Below are 16,891 nucleotides of genomic sequence, written 5' to 3' on the forward strand. Positions count from 1 at the left end.
ATCTAGCGTTTAAAGGAAAACAGGAAGCTAGTTTTCTTCGGCATGTCTCACACTTTGACTCTGTTTGGAGCCGAGAGTTGATTTGCGTGCCATGATTACTGAGCACCAGCTCACAAAGAGGCTGATTCAATCAACAGTGCCACTGCTTTGGCACAGTCTAAGGAGGGAGGAGGAGAAACAGGGACGTCCCAGCTGAGACAAGTGATGCAGAGCAGTCTCTCTGTCTTTCCTCTCCTCCTGACAGTGTCACTTGTTCTCCTGTGGGAGTGCTTCTACACAAGCAGATGTTTGCCATTAGATAAGACTGATAACAACACCACACATGTCCCCCACAGACTTGGGTGACTTTGGCAGTAATTTGTACAACTAATTGTAGAAGTGTCCTATAAATTTGTCCATTTCCTAAGGGACATGTGTCTTCCAGACGGGCCGAGACCAACAAAAATCAAATCTGATGTGAAGTGACACCGTCACACCCTATTTTCTGCACCTGCCCTGAACACAATGAGGAGAAAATTCCCATCAGCTATAATCGACTGAGAAAGACGACAACATCTTTATTTAACCAGGAGAGAGCTCCCAAGGAAATAAAGGCTTTGCGGCTTATGACTAATGATTAATATAGCATCAACTGTTTAGGGAAATAAGAAAATGAATGATGAGGACGTTGTTTGCACAGTTGCACATCTTTTTGACATCTTGCTGGCAGATGCTGTTCTTTCAAATGCAGTTCAACAGCAACTGGTAAATCCACAGTGATAAGTCGAGTAAGAGGATTCAGCTCTATGGACAGATGGAAAGACTGAGAGGAAGAGAGGAAATATGTGCATTCTTTCTCTGCGTTTTGAAGGAATACTTCATGCGAAATGAAAGTTCCGTCATTATTTTCTCAACATCATGTTTTTTCTTCTGAAGAACACAAAAGAAACACAAAAATTAAGCAGACTGTTGATGCTGCTAATTTTATTTTTCTGTTTTTGCTTTGCCATTATGGTGTATGAAGTGTAGATTGATGTAGAAAAGGAAAAAAAAAAGTAATTTAAAGCAGTTTAACATAAGGCTGCAAAACAACAAAACGTGAAAAAAAATGAAGGGGTTTGAATACTTTCGCAAGGCACTGTATATATATATATATATATATATATATATATATATATACACACACACATGTATGTGTGTGTATATATATATACACACACACACACACGCGCGCACACAGAAACATTATTAAGAGAGAGACATTATTAACTGTTATAACATTATTACTGTCACTTTTGATAAACTCAAATAAAAGTATTAATTTCTTTAAAAAGTACCCAAAAGTAGCCAAACCTTTGAAAGGTGATGTATATTTAATAGTGCTGGGCAACGATTAATCGTGATTAATCGCATCCAAAATAAAAGTTTTTGTTTATATAATATATCTGTGTGTACTGTGTATATTTATTATGTGTATATAAAGACACACACATACAGTATATATTTTGAAAAGATTTACATGTATTTACATGTATATATTTATTAATATAATTTATATGATATATAAATATATTTAATATCTAATCATAACACATTTTTCTTAAATATGTACATACATGGGTGTGTATTCATATATACATAATAAATACACACAATACACACACATATATTATGTACACAAAAACTTTTATTTTGGATGCGATTAATCGCGATTAATCGTTGCCCAGCACTAATATTTAAAATATATTATTAAATATCAAAAACATTTATATATAATACAGATATTACAAAATATATATATGGAGCTTTAATCATCACACAAGTAGGTTTACAATGAGGGTGAGCAAATGAAGAATAAAAAAATTCACTTTTGAGTAAACTGTCTCTTTAATACTTGCAGACTTTTTATAGACTTCCGTCATCTTTTTCTGTCTCTCATTCTCAGAAAGCTTTGCCCTCAAAGCCATTTTGATAAAAGCTGCCATCTGGGGCGGAAGCAGGGTCTAATTTTCCAGCCAAATCCTGTCAAATGGCAGTGTCCGCACTGCATGCCGACAGAGCAGAGTGGCTAAAATCCCTTCTCCACCCCTGCAGACCTGCTGCCCGCTGCCCTCTCCTCTATTATGAACACAGAAGGACAGAATGTTGCCACTGGTGTCAGCCTAATGGCTCCTTTGAGGAGGCTGCCTGAGAAAGACCATGTGGAGGATGAAAAGGACGAGGAGGTGGACAGGATAGGTGAGCTGAGAGATGCTCTTGCCATGCATCCATCACTGGCCTTTGATTATATGGGGGGAAATGGTTCCTTGTCAAGACACTACAACATGTCTCACTCTGTCCAAAAAGCCTTAATAGCCCAGCTGTACTGGTACTGTAAATAGCAAAAGCTTGCAGCAATAAAATGCCTTTCTTTACCACGCTGTTGCTGCCTGTGCCTGTTTTTGAGTTTAAGTTCATCTAAGCTGTTCTTTTTTCTTTTTTTATTGATACCCTGAACAACTCCTTCAAAGGTTTGTGGTCCGTAAGATTTTTAAAAATGTTTTTGATTGAAGTCTCTTGTGCTCACCAAGGCAACATTTATTTGATAAACGCATATTTGATATCATTGCAATTTAAAACAACTTCCTTTTTTGTTTTCTATTTTAATATATTTTAAAATGTATTTTATTCCTGTGATGGAAAGCTGAATTTTCAGCAGTTATTACTCCAGTCTTCAGTGTCATGATTCTTCAAAAATCGCACAATATGCTGATTTGATTTTTTTATCTTATTATTTTCAATGTTGAAAACAGGAAACTGTGATACATTTGAACAAATTTTAAATTCTTAACATTACAAATGTGTTTACTGTCACCTTTGATCAATTTAATGCATCCTCGCTGAATAAAAGTATTAATTTCTTCCAAAAAAATAAATAAATAAATTTTTCTTACTAACCTCCAAACCTTTGAACATGTTGGACAGTCATAAAAGATCGGAACTAGATAAATGTGAGTCTCTTTAATTAAATAAATAAATAAATATCTAAAGTTTTAAACCAAAAATGTTAATAGGAACCATGACAGTAAACATGATTTGATACAAATGAATTAATCTGAATACATTAGGTTACACCAACAAAAGCCATTTTTAAAAGTCAAATGAGGAAGAAATAGATCCATAAAGTAACATTTCCATGTTAACTCTTTTGACAGTGAAGTTCTGTGAAATCCTCAACTTTCGAACATATCAAAACTCATCATGCCTCTAAAGCTAATTGAATTTTAACAACTAGCACCATAGATCACTGTGGATCAACTCAGTGCTGCAGATGGAGGTAAACACACAGCCTATTTATGTCTTCAAAAGAGTGCTGCGCTTGGAGTGAAGAGTGACTACTGCCTGACTCAGGCTCCCTTGGGAGAAGATAGTTTTTCAAGGAGAGGAGGAAAACAAGCTGAGCTCCCTGACAAAGGCTAGTAGTGAAACCAGACAATAGACATACCTTTTATCACAATATAGGCATTGTAAGGTTTATTCTATACCGTGCGGCCTTCAGAAGCTAACAATGAGGCTGCTGCAGTAGACTTGATGCATCAATTCATATATTACAAGCCCTTTGTCATCTGTTCATCAAACTCAAGTATCATATTTTACCTTGTGTAAAACACTTTTTCCAACACTGACATACTCTACGATCTTTTTTCTTCTTGTTCGTCTTCCTGTTAGTGTCAAAACCTGCTGTTACAGTTTCCTTGATATCAGATTCTTGCTAGTGAATATTAAGTTTTCTTCACAGTGGACTGTCTATCAGTTGTAAAGCTCTCTTTGCAGTGCATGTTAAAGAAAGGAAATGAATAGGTGCATAACAGGAAAGAGAAACTAGTTTTCAGTGTTGTCAATAATCTCCCTAAAGCTCCAGGTGAATTCCGCTGAAATTAAGAGACCTTGTTTGGATTATTATGATGATTATTCAGGAATGTCAGGGATTGCGTTCTTCTGCAACACAGTGTGAGGATTTGCTGCTGTCTGTGGTGCTGAAACACCTTCAGATCACAGGAACAGAATTCGACGGAGATCCCACAAAAACAACATCTGACTAGTATCATATTACACACATACTCTGGAGTGTATATTCACCAGTTGCGGTAAACTGTACACCTCATACCTGTGGTATGAATGCTATTTGATATAAATACCATACATACAAAAAACCTGAATGGGGTGTTCAAAAATAAAACAAAAAAACAAAGAACTTTCTGCCTGTGACTTATTATTAAACCTTCAGGATTGCTGGTGTCTAAGCAAAAATGACAGAACTTAGCAAAACTGTAAAATCATTAACAGCAGATTCAAAGAAATTACTGGCCCAAAGATTTTAATTCTGTCATCATTTACTTAAGGACTTACTTTCTTTTGTGGAACAATAAATGTTGATATTTTGAAGAAAAAAGAAAAGCTCATACAAGTTGGCTGCCGTTTTCTGAAGCCATGCAGTAGCTTCGTTTGAGGAACAGACTGAAATTCAGGTCAAATCAGCTCTGTACATTTACTGATTCATGAACAAATTGTTCAGTCGAAATTGTGAACTGACTTTAGGGAATAAATCGTTCACTGATTCAGTTCTCAAGTTTAAACAAGGACTTTAGATGGTACACTCCTATTATTATGAATGGGAGAAAGTGCAACTCCAAATGTCAGAGGATTGACATTTAAGTTTTTTTAACAATATTTGAGCAAAAGAAACGGCCACTTCAAGTCAGATTTTGTTGCTGATTTAAAATTACAATTTAAAGTATGTCAAGCAGTTTTTGAGATTTGATGATTTCCCCATTCAAGTAGATAAGACTTGGTCTTGGACGTTGGAAATAGCTGCCAAGAGATGTTACAAATATTGCCACTGAGTGAACTGACTGGGGATTTTGGTTTAACTCAGTCCAGTATTTTTTTTTTCATACAATATTGTTGTTTGGCTTCATAAGACTTAAAACATTGAAAACAAGTTATATGAACTATTTTTTAAAAATGTTTTCTTGGTCACAATAAACTGTAGGTGTGTAAAGATTCTTAAATTCAAGAACATTGAAAAAAAATTACAGCATACAGGTTTGAGAGTGGCATGAGGGTGAGTAAATGAATTTTCATTTTTTGATTAACTATACCTTTGAGGAAAAAGCAACTTCAGTAGTTATTAACTTCAGTTTCATAAAATGAATATGATGTCTGCTGTAGTGGTGAGTAATCAGACCTCTGCTGCCAGAGGCTAAAGGGAATGACCTGGATGAATGATGTTAATCCAGGTCATTTCCGTTGCTCTTTCATCTGTCTCTACCTCTGTATCTCATTGTCCCTTTTGTACAAACTCTCTCTCTCTCAGACTTTCTCTCTAAAGTACTTTAGCTCTCCCTGCCTCCATTTCTCTGTTATTCAAATGCACATTTCCCTCTCTTTGTTCTGAAGTATGAGCGCTAGCTATAGTCTACCAGCCATCGGTAATGCACCACACCTGCTGACATCCCAGCAGCCACAGCCCAGGAGGTTCTGCTGGAGGGAAGAAAATCTATTCTCATTGATCTCCTTCCTCACATAGGCTTCCCTTACAACACACTTTTCGCTTTATAGGCTCGCATAAGCCCCTTTTCCCTGCTATTTACACCCTATCAACCCCTATATAAGGTTACAGGCTGCTGCGCCAATGTGCCCTTGTTTGCTAGAGCAAAGCTGTTCTCTGCTGCAGGTATGCATGGGTTTGTCTTCCACTGAGACACTGTGCAGCGTAAATGCAAAAGGGGATAATAAACACAGACAATGGGTGAAGATAATCTGTGCTGACCTGTAACAAGCTTCCACTGCCAGGATCTGAGAGGATCAGGAAACGGGCTATTAACCAGTGTCTTTTCATCCACTGTATTTGTCAGATTTTTTTTTATTTTTATGAACTTTTATTTTACATGCATTTTACATGTAAAATATTATGCAACATATAAATATTATTAAAAAAAAAACATCTTAGCATTTTAAATAACATGCATTATGTAAACATAAAGTTATTATCTCAGTTATCATCTTTTATTTTTTATAAAATACAGTTTTATATGCGTGTGTGTGTGTGTGTGTATATATATATATATACACACACACACACACACACACACACACAAACCATTTAATTTTTATATTTACATAACGTATAATATTTAACATGTGTATATAAACACATACAGAATATAATTTAAGATATATATATATATATATTATATATACAGATAGATAAGATACATGTTTACATAAATATATACATATTTATCTTATGTATTTTTACATTTAGTAATCTGGATATTCTATCTTTATATTGATATAAGTGTAATTAGAATATCATAATCATGAAATCTCACAAAATCTATCTATCTATCTTGCATGTGTATATATATTAATTTATATTATTACATATTTTTTAATTCATGATTAATGATTTTACATATAGATCATTATATTTGAAATTAAACCCTAATTTGTTTTTATTCTATTTTTATTACATACATTTATTTATATAATATTTTTTAATATTAAGTCTGCCATTAAAAAAAAAATTACTGAACCTAAACAGGAGTTAAAATTGCCCATTTAAAAGAAAAAAAAACTTAGACGGACTTAAAGGTTTTTGCATCTTAAGTCTTTATATATAACATTACATTTGTCTTGAAATTAAACCCTAATTTGTTTGGGCGGAATGTCGGTCACATCCGGTATGAAGCTTAGAAACTAATAAAGTCTGAATTTGATTAGCGCTAAACCAAGGGTGACTAATAGGCCATGCAGTCTTTTGCAAGTGCTGACACAAGAACTTTGGTAATGATTTAAAAGTCATTACCTGTTAACTTTAAAACGGCTCCTTTTAATGTCCTACTTCAACCAGCAAAGTTGCCAGTGCCAGAACAAAACTATGACTAAACCCTCTGTGGTTCATCTATTAACACGTGCTTTATTCAAGCTTTTATACCAAAGTTGAAAAGTAGGGATCGAGGCCTGAAACATTTCTGCAGAGCGGCACATGTGTTGTTAAAGCAATTACATCTACACAGCAGACACAGACCTGTCAGCGCGTTGCAATTGCTATTCATTAATTCCCAAAGGCTTTAGAGCATCAAATATATGCCAGGTATTAATGATGCATGTTGTCTCTTCAAGGACAGGCCTCGCTGTAAAGATGCTATGTGCTTGTAAGGCTTATTGACAAAAAAGAATCTCAAACACCTGCTATCCTCCAATGAATGTGTGTGTGTGTGGAGACAATCTGTCCCCAGTTTATCCCTATAAGGATGTGTTGGAATCCTCTACCTTTCGTGCAACTACAATAAATCCATTTTGGGGTCGATTAGTGAGAGCAACCCCTCAGATCCACATATTTTCCCCGAATAAACGACAGCTCCACAGTAAAGATCATCCACGATCTGTCAAGCTGAGAGGAGTGTGTGCCTCATTCTTGAGCTAATGTCAGAATATAAAAAAGGATTTAGCTTTTCACAGATGACTAACTCTCCGAAATCTCTTGAATCTGGGTGTTACCATCTCCACATCGTCTCTCCGTCTAATGATATGAGCCCCAAACAGCTCATTGTTTTCCCTAGGTGCTGATTCCAAAAGAATCAAAAGATGCAAATGTATCGGAAAACTTCAAAAGAAATAGCAGTAATGTCTGCTCTCATATTAAAACTAAATATCCACAACACTAGACTGATGCATTTGTTAACTTATTCTCTGAAATATCACATACATCTCTACAGGCTTATTTAAGAGTATTTTCTCCTGTGTTAGTTGAAAAGCAGGCCCTGAAATAAATAGAAAAATTAATGGCATAATGAAATATTCAGAAAATGTCTCATGCTCTGTAACTTCATCATACTGAATCATACTGAAGAAGAAAAAAAATCATATGACTGATTTCGGTTACACCAACTTTTAAGTTTAATATGTCATTTTCTTCTTGGGGACTACGGCTGGTTCCCAGCATGCAGGTAAAATCTGACCCACACACTCTGATGAACACACACCCTTCTTGAACCAAATCAATTACCCTTTTACTCACACACACCAGCTGCTACATGTGAGTTGTGATACCCAAAGGCTACATTTTAAAACAAGCATTCATTCCCCACCAGTTATTCTCACATTCTCTCTCTCTTCTTTCTCTTTCTACCTTGTGTAATTATCTCAGAAGACTTCTTCTAGAGTTCTTCTAATGATTCACACACTCTTAGCTATGCTGTTTTTTACTGGTCATAAACCAGTCCGTTTTTGAAACTTACACTGTGTATATGAGTTAAGGGATTATGAACAGGCTATTCACAAATAAATATGTACACATTAAAAAAATACTGATTTGACTTTGAATTAGGTTATTTTGTACCTGTATATTGACATAATTTAGATTCTGCTAAGAAAAAAACTACACAATACTTTAATACTAATAGTGATGTCCAGTAAAGCTGGTTTCAGTTACCCAGATTAGCACTCTATTAGATAACTAAATTGCTCAATTGACCAATCAGAACCGAGTAATCCAGGGATCGTCCACCCAAAAATTACTCACTTCTATGTCATTCCAAACCTGTACGACTTTGGGCCCTATTTTAACGATCTAAGCGCATGGTCTAAAGCGCACAGCGTGTGTAACAGTGGGAAAAACGGTCAGCGCGCCCGGGCACATGGTCTAAACGGGTTGTCCCTATTCTCTTAATGAGTAATGGGTGTTTTTTGGGAGTAACGTGCAATAAACCAATCAGAGTCTCATCTCCCATTCCCTTTAAGAGTGAGTTGCGCTTGCGCAATGGCGGATTCACTATTTGAATCGTGAAAATGTACGTACAGTGGCAAATAGGCAGACTTCATGCAATACTAGAGATTGTAATAGTAACATCAATCATGAATGTCTAAAGCTTTGTTTAGATGCATGACTTCTTTGAAAGAATTTCACAGTGATTAATGCATAACATGAATAGAAAATGTACAGCTATTTATTATCAATGACTGAAAAATCTAGTACTATAATAAATATATATTAAGTCTTCATACCACAGAAGTAAACTCACTTTTGCAGCTATATACACTAAGTGTTGGCAGCAGCTGCATATGCTCAGTAGTATGTTGAGGCCGTCTGAAATCACCGCCTCATCTAAATGCTAATAGAATGCGATCTCTCAGAGAAACAGGCTAGCTAATGATCAGGCCCACTGAATACACTGAAAGCGTAAGTGCTAATAATGATATAACTGAAGCACAGTGAGGGAAAAACAGCAGACAGAAAAACACAACACCTGCAGACCATCTAGAGACCTTCACACGCATACACACACCGTGTGAAACTTCTGACAAGATAACTGCTTCACGGTAGCTGTAGATGTTGGTTTTTCTTTACCTGGAGGATTTGGGTGTTTGTATTTTATAATCCAGCCTTCAACACAAAGCAAATTAATTGGAAAATAGTACAATCGAATGAGCTCTATCAGCCCACATTCACCAGCGATCACAACCTGCCACCTGCTACCCTCCCAGTAATCAATAGGTGTTCATTTTCAGATGGATCCATTGCCTTCAGGCCCTCCTAGAAAGTTCCTGCTAACAAGTCCTGACCTTTTGGCAATTTAATATCTTTTTCACATTCTCATATATATTTTCACAACCTGACAAAGAAGGGAGCAGTTTTAGTGCCAGTGCAGGATGTAGAAATAAAGAGCAAATGATGTCCTTTATCTATTTTATAATTATTGTTCTGCCAAAGAAAATGGAGGGAATTTTAGTTCTTCATACCTCATAAACCAGCTAAATAAGTAGCATTTTTAAGTTTAACCACTGTTCTTCAACCAAAGTTGTGCATCAACTCGTAAAGTTGGGGTTATTATTGTTAAAAAAATAAATTTAAAAAAAACTTAAAATGTAAACTAAATTAATCTATTTTTGTCATATTAAATAAATCAAAATATATTTCATTTTAAATTCATCTAAATAATTAAACACTAAAATAGAAATAAAAATGCTCCCTAATTAATTTCAGTTTTAGATTTGTGTTATATTATAAAACCTAAAGCCTTCATAACCCAACCTGCCAGCGTTTAAACATCTTATTGCTATCTAGTGGCATTTTTATGAGACTGTGCTGTGAAATCGAACACCGTTAATCAACTTTAAACGATACCAGCTTGCACATTAACTTTATCAGTCCTAAAATTAAAATAGAAACTAAAGAAACTGAAACTAGAATTAAAACTAGCAATGATGGAGAGAAAATGAATGAAAATGAATGAAAATGAATCTTAACTGACAAGACAACCTGAAATAAAAGGGAAATAAACACTGAAATCATTAACTGTATAATCTGGCTTGAATGCAAACACAATCAAGAGTTTCCCATTGGTAATAACGTTTTGGTGGCGTTTATGTGCTAAAAACAAACTTCATTCCAAAACCAAGCATGGTCTTTCCAGAAACATCAATCCATTTTGAAGAATGATAATAAGACCTGATTGTGGTCTTTTCAGGTAGTTCTGGATGAAAACAGACATTGGAACAGGGAGGTTTGTTTGCTCTTCACCTGTGGTCCCATTAGTTAGTGAATCCTCCACATTATTAAAGACTGAGAGCAAGAGTGAATGGATCGTCTGATCTCATTCCATTCAGTCCGCTGAGTATGGACTCATTCAAATGGAGACAATGGAGCCTGAACTGGGTAAAATCAAGTTAGCTCATTTAAATGCTAATGTACATGGATCTGAAATGGCGCGAGGCTAACTGTGCGGCAGCTAAAGGAGAAAAGATGTATCACCCGTTCACGGAGCTATACTTGGTCTGGACACATTACTTTCACCCGTTTTTCACCTGTTTTACAGGCAAGACTTTGCCACTCCTCAAGCTGGAAAAGACTCCAAGGATGATCTGTCAGTGCAACTATAAATGTATGAGGGAAGTAAGCTTACATAAATATAAATCTTCGATCTGACTACAGCTACATGCATTTATTCTGTTGATGAGTCAGCCCTCAGTATATGAATAGCTGAAAACAGACACTGCAGAGATTTAAGGTGCCGTTGTCCCAGCAGGGCCCAGCCTCCATGACCTTCAGACTGCAGTAAAAACAAGCAGCTAAAGCACAAGCCCAAATGACCCATCACAAATATCAACAGACCATCATCACTCAACAGAGAACAGGTCAGTGCAGTCAGAGCACAACAGCACAATAAACTCACAACTCTGCACATGCCATTCTCTGTTATATCTTATCCAGTCTCAAAAACATTTCTGTTGATCAAGTGAAGACATTTCTAATATGCTTCTAGAAATATTATTAGAAATGGACATTTGAATAAACATACAGTATTTTCCAGAGGGGTACTGCTATTCCTGATCTCTGGTTACTCTCGAGGTTTATTCTAAAGTTATTTTAAGACACAATAACTAAATGAATTAATTAATAAAAATATGTAAAAATGCAATATTAAGTTAACATTAACCAAAGATAAATTTATGAACCTAATGTTCTGCTAAATGCTTTCAAATAAAGAGATGAAATTTATTGAAAATATGTAACCTGCACATATGCGACTTGGTTCTTTGTATAGCTAACAATGCAATACTGAAAATGATTTTTGTAGTGAATTTGCTATGTCACCGTTATCAGAAATGTATCCTAGTGAAAAATAAACATACTAAGTATACTACAAATACATTTATATATTTAGGTACTTAATAAAAATACTCTGCATTTGTACTTTTAGTATATTAAACTGGTATACTTAATGTCTGCTAAATTGGAACAACTAATTTTGTACTTAATGCACTTTAATGTGTGGAAGTAGTGCTGAAGTCCAACTAAAGATATACTGAAGTATATTTGATTGTGCTAAAGTGGAACTATTGCAAGTATACTTCAGGTACACTTTAAATATCTTGCATTTAAACAATCCTCATCAATAGTGACAGCAAAATGCATTTTAGGCTTAATATTAAGAAATGTGCATTGTGCACAAGTAGTACTCCAAATAAATTGTAATTTTTGTGCCAGTAAGTCTGAAGCAATATGTCAATAAATATGTTAATAGATTTGAACTATATTTAGTATGAAATAAATGTATTTTAAATATACTGCATTTTTTTACTAGGGTATGCAAATTTATTAATATGTGTCATGGTCTGCCTACTGTGTAGGAGATGAGGAGACAAAGGAGCATGGAGATTAATATTCAATACTAGTTTAATAATCCACAAGGTAGAGTTACAGGCAGGAACTCACACGTAGGACAGGGAACAGACAAATAGAGGATAAATACACAGGACTAAACGAGGATAATTAATTAAACACAGCTGAAACCACATTAACTCCTAATGAACAGGAACAGAACCAAATATGGACAAACAGGAACTCAAACACGTGATAGATCGCCCCCCCTGCCGGAAGGCACGTCCCGCGCCGTAACAGTACCATCGGGGAGGGGGGAGAGGGCGCCCTGGAGGCTGGTGCAGGACTGGAACAGGGTGGAGACAAGGAGAGCCTCCAGGGAGGATCAGGGGACTCAGGAGGCCAGGGCGGATGGGCCTCCGTGAGGGCGGGCACTTGAGTGCGCTCTGGAGGAATGGGCTCTGGAGTGAGGATAGGCGCCCGAGAACTCTAGGGGTAGCGCCATATCCAGGAGCTCTGAGATGCACGCTGGAGTGGACCCTGGGGCTGGAGCCGACACTGGAGCGGGCTGTGGGGCTAGGATGAGGGCTGAGAACAGTCTTTTCCTCCTTAAATTCCTACTTTGGTTTGGGGTAATTCGGGCCGGCGGGCTTGACTTCACTGCAGACGGCAGGCCTGACTTCGCCGCGGATGGCGGGCCTGACTGGGGAATGGCTGATGAACTTGACAGCAAGCTGGTTCTGGATCGGGGCTGGACACTCTCCAGACACCGGAGGATCCCTTCCCTCCAGCTCAGTCCTGTGGTGTCTGGGAGGTCCACAGGGCGATAGTAGTTGGCCCCGATCCAGAACAGAGAATGAACAGAGAATTCAACGTGGTTTTAAAAAACGGGAAAACAAAACGGGGAAAAGGAGCGCTGCTTACTATTTTTAGGTCCGGTATTCTGTCACGGTCTGCCTACTGTGTAGGAGATGAGGAGACGAAGGAGATTAACATTTAATACTAGTTTAATAATCCACAAGGTAGCCTTACAGGCAGGAACACACATGTAGGACAGGGAACAGACGAACAATACCGGACAAGAAACCAAGGAAAAGAACACTCTATAAAAACACAGGACTTATCGAGGATAATTAATTAAACACAGCTGAAACCACATTAACTCATAATAAACAGGAACAGAACCAAATATGGACAAACAGGAAGTCAAACACCTGACAATATGACACTATTATTATATGTTATTTTTGGCCAGGCTTAAATTCATGATTAAACTGAAGTAGTGATAGATCTTTTCTTCCATATTGACATACATCCAAGTGAAATAGATTTTTGAAAATATAGGGCGGGTCTTGGTTCTGTCCATTGATTGTTGATTGGAAGAAGGCAAATCTGAATTTGAGCTTGCAGTCGTATTTTGCAGTCGAGTTTATTCAGACTAAATAATTGGAGAAGTCTGGCAAACATCACCAGACAGAAGCTGATTCACCAGAAGATTGAGTTATGACATTTTGAAAAAAATAAATTTATTTAATTTGAAAATTATTGAATTGTTCACAGTAAAAACATTAAGATGCATTTGGAAAACTTTCATATCATGACATTTTTAAGACACAAAACTCAGTCTTATACCTTTGCAGCAGAGTCACATCTCTATATCCACTCAGGGGTCCTTGGACTGAAAAAGACTGTAAAATGCTGCACTACACAAATAAAACTGACTTGACTAAATCTTAACAGGAACAACCTTGCTACTGATCAAATACAGTGATGCAGGGAAAACCTGCACGTATGAGAGCAGGTGTGAGAAAAATGCCAAAATTCAATCCAGTTGTATACAGCAAGTGATTCACCAACCAGTGAGTCACCAGTACAAAAAACATCCTTCTCACATCCTCAAGAAAGCTTGTACAGAAGTCAGTGCACGACTTACTTACTTATTTAGAGCAATATGACAGATATTACATCAGATATGAGGGCAGGATACACATAGCCAGAGGCATAAAATAATTAGCTTTTCAAAGAATGCACAGACTCAGTAATGAATGAAAAGATCAAGAGCAATATGGTTTCATAATCTTGAGTCAAATAAACTTCAGCCAACGAGTAAAAAAAATGGCTACAGACCTTTCTCACATCACACTTGACTTCACAATATTCTCTTTTTATATGATAAACAAGAGGATGAAAGCACCAAATGGATAAAATAATTCAATCTCAATGTGGACGGCTTCCCAAAAATAATGCAAATGTCCATTTATGTACAGAAAGGAAAGATGATAAAGGAGGCAAAAGACACAAAGACAAAAGTTCATCATACTGGGCTGATAGTATGCTAAAAAAAGCCTCTTTCACTTATTGCAAATAACAGATGCTGGAATGCACTTTTAAAATATCTAACAAGTCACCATGCTTGGCCACTCGATTATTTCAAAAGTAAACATCAAGAGAGCAGACGACTCATTCACATCTAGTCAAATTCGCTGAGCTATGCTATCAATATTAATCACTCTCCAGTCTGATCAAAAGACACATAAGCAATGAATTATAGAGCCTGTGTCCAATAAGGCACCTCTGTTTCATTTCACTGCACTGTGTGCTGTAAGATCTGATAGAAGATGCCATTTCTGATATAAACTCTAAACGATCAAGCCTTTCTTTAGTGTGAACATATTCAAGCTCAAGTATATGAAAAGAAAAGAAGAAGAAAAAAAAAACATTTTAATACCAGGATGAGAGGCACTTCACAGTCAGTGACTTTTAGAGAGATTCTAACATAAATCATGTTTATTTCTGAATGTCATGTATCGTAATACATTTTCATGTTTATCCAGAGCCCAAACAACTCAATATCTGACAAAACCTTAAGATGAGACCTCATGAAAACACAGCTTCTGATCCGTGAAGTAAATTACTAAGAAATACAAATTCTGCTTGAGATACCATATATCCTGGACAGATAACACCAGTGTAACTGTGTGGGCGAAACTCTACTTAAAATCATGTTTTTTCTACATGGTATTTACATCATTCTGAAGTCAGAGCCGCCGGCACACCCCCATTACCCATCCTTAATGTATGACACTCTTGGGATAACAGTGTGCGCCAAATCTGTGCACTACACTGGCAAGAATATTTATATGTTTGTAAGTCCTACAGAGCATGTTCTAAAGTTAAACAAAAGCCACATTTTCATCAGTGGGCACTGGGCAGTCAAAATTTTTAAATATTAATTATTTACACTTTAAGAAATTAATTCAGTCAGCAACTGATCAAAAGTGACAGTTAATTGTTACAAAAAAAATGCTGCTCTTTTAAACTTTCGATTTATCAAAGAATTTTGAAAAATGTATCACGGTTTCCACAAAAATATTAAGCAGCAGCACAACTGTTTTCAACATTTATAATACTAAATAAAATGTTTCTTGAGAAACAAATTAGGTCATTCATTTTTTGATTAAATATTGAAAACAGAAACATGAGAAAACGGCACCATTTTCATTTTTAGTTTTTTTTTAAAAAATGAAAAAACAAGAAATCGCCTTGATTTTCCGCTTTTACATTCAGGGGTAGAAAATGGATAAACAGCTCGAATGTTCGATTTCCACATGTGGGAGGGAATTAAACGCCCATTTTCACTGATTGGTCATGCCAAAAATGAAACGGTGCCGTCATCATGTCGTCTTTAGTACTGTGTAACAGAATAAGAGTCCTCCGCTGTTAAAGTGTTTATTGCAACTCCTGCATGTCGTCTCTCTCTCATCAAACAACCAGACTAACAAATGAACGGGGCTTACTTCTGTGTAGGCATAGATTCTCTATGGAAATTATTAGGTGCTTATTGCAGAAATATGTATGTACCTCGGATCTGCAGCCACATTACCCTTTTAGTCTATTTCTTTGGTGCACCGCACATTTTATTTAGCTGTCCAGTTATCAAAATCTGTGTGGCAAAGCTGCGTGACGCACTGGACAACACGGGGCGAATGCATTTACATTATAGTGAAGCGCAGAGCAGTATTGATTTTAGTATATCCAGCAGTCCTAACTTTTATTTTAGACAGTACAGCTTCATTAATAATGAGTATAAATTGATTTAATTTTAGACACAAAACAGTCTGTTTTATTTGACTTAAAACACAGGCGTTTCATTCTTGAATGAATCCGAGTCTTTGAATGAATCGTTTGAGTGAGTGGTTCAATGACCCATTTGCTTTGCTCCTGAACAAATCAGCATTTTGAACGAATCGTGTGAATTAATGACTCTATGACATCAACACAATGACTTGCCGCCACCTACTGGCGATGCAACCTTCATAATTCAAGTAGCCTATCCAATTATTTCATTTTGTCACTCATTTCATATTTCTGTAGGCTACTCAAAATGTTTTTGTTTAAAACATTAATCTCATTCCATAATGAAATTTCTGTGTTAATGCATTAATTGTGTAAATACATTAACTTAAGATGCAGCTTCTGTGCCACAGTGCAAAGATGGCTTTGGCTGGTACTGATTTAATTGGTAACACCTATAATGTCATATTTTTCAAATATTGACTAAATTCAGCAATTTAATATTAAAGGTGACAGACATATTTTATGAAGTTAGAAAAATGCCCTTTTCTATAAAAATATCATGCATTCTATACATGCCGTCGGATGATGAAAGTATCATATAAACTCCTCTATGAAAAAAAACTCACACTAAAATCGATACTGGTATGCACTTCACTATAATGTAAATGTCACGCAGCTTTGCCACAC

General features: G+C 36.2%; 1 protein-coding gene across 1 annotated transcript in view; it reads right to left on the reverse strand.

Annotated features, from left to right (window-relative positions):
• The window catches only part of apba2b (amyloid beta (A4) precursor protein-binding, family A, member 2b), an 87,688-nt gene that overhangs the window by 67,820 nt on the left and 2,977 nt on the right, over nt 1–16,891 (reverse strand).

This window comes from Onychostoma macrolepis, chromosome 07 (assembly GCF_012432095.1).
Source record: "Onychostoma macrolepis isolate SWU-2019 chromosome 07, ASM1243209v1, whole genome shotgun sequence".
NCBI lineage: Eukaryota > Metazoa > Chordata > Actinopteri > Cypriniformes > Cyprinidae > Onychostoma > Onychostoma macrolepis.